The sequence below is a fragment of the Poecilia formosa genome, unplaced genomic scaffold (genome assembly GCF_000485575.1).
Source record: "Poecilia formosa unplaced genomic scaffold, Poecilia_formosa-5.1.2 Scaffold54, whole genome shotgun sequence".
Lineage (NCBI taxonomy): Eukaryota > Metazoa > Chordata > Actinopteri > Cyprinodontiformes > Poeciliidae > Poecilia > Poecilia formosa.
The window spans coordinates 1,218,613-1,219,702 of record NW_006799993.1 but is presented as its reverse complement, the minus strand read 5'-3'; the positions used below and the strand labels follow the sequence as shown (position 1 = coordinate 1,219,702).

General features: G+C 35.0%; 1 non-coding gene across 1 annotated transcript; it reads left to right on the top strand.

Moving 5' to 3' along the window:
- The first annotated feature begins 781 nt into the window (after window positions 1-781).
- Window positions 782-854, top strand: trnae-uuc (transfer RNA glutamic acid (anticodon UUC)). The gene has a single exon. It is a non-coding gene; the product is annotated as a tRNA-Glu (tRNA).
- Window positions 855-1,090: the final 236 nt, after the last annotated feature.

The window sequence follows — 1,090 nt, the reverse complement described above, 5'->3', positions numbered from 1 at the left end:
CCTTACAAACTGTTGAGTTTCCATGGATTTACGAAGAACTTACATGATCTTACCACATTGAAGATTTGATAAAAGTGCTTATATTCTAATGTTTTCCAAAACAACATACATAATATTTTATTTTCCAGAGATTTTGTATTTTTAAGTGTTGATATTATTTTTGAACCATTTTTAATTTTCAAGTGTTGATTGTATTTCACAGATATTTTTTATTTTAATATGTTAATTTTATTTTTGAACCATCTTTTATTTGTAAGTACTGATTTTATTTTATAGTCATTTAGCCAAGTCTCTGTAGAACCATTTGTCTCTGCTAATGGCATCTTCAATACAATTTTTTGATTTCAGGCTTAGTTTATGGACTGTAATGTTAAATCAGGCACAATTATAAGTCTGACAGTTTGTTCACCAAGTTACTGTGCTCTCTGAGAGGATCTGTGGTATAAGTATTTGACATTGTTCCATGTCCATCGTTGACATTAGTCTCTAACAAAATGTGGATCATCTACCAGGAACACTGCAAAGAGCATGAGTTTCTGTAGTGTAGTGGTTATCACGTTGGCTTTACATGCTAAAGGTCTCTGGTTCAAAACCAGACAGAAACAGATTTAGTTTGTTCTATACATCACAGGTGTTTACTAAAGGTCAACAAGGGTTCTGTGGTGTCATGGTCTGTACTCTGAATCCAGGCATCTGAGTGCAAGCCTCAGTTGAAATTTTCATGTTGCATCTCACATCATCAGCGCTGGAACCTCAAACTGAAACGAAGCAGAGAAGTTCAGTTCCTGTAGTGTAGTGGTTATCATGTTTGCTTTTCATGCAAAAGGTTTCTGGTTCAAAACCAGACAGAAATGGTTTTTGTAGGTTATGCATCTCTTGGGGTGCAGTGAGACAACAAGAGCCTTCCTCTTTTGTGATGGTTCAATGTCGGCTTCTTTGAAATCGAAGCTACTTTACTTCAATTACCAATTGGCAGTTCTATGGCGTAATGCACATGTGTCAAACTCGTAGCCCCTCAGCATTTTATAGGCCATGGAAACTCAAATGCAATATTTAAAACTTCAATACATAAAATCTGTTATTTAACAAT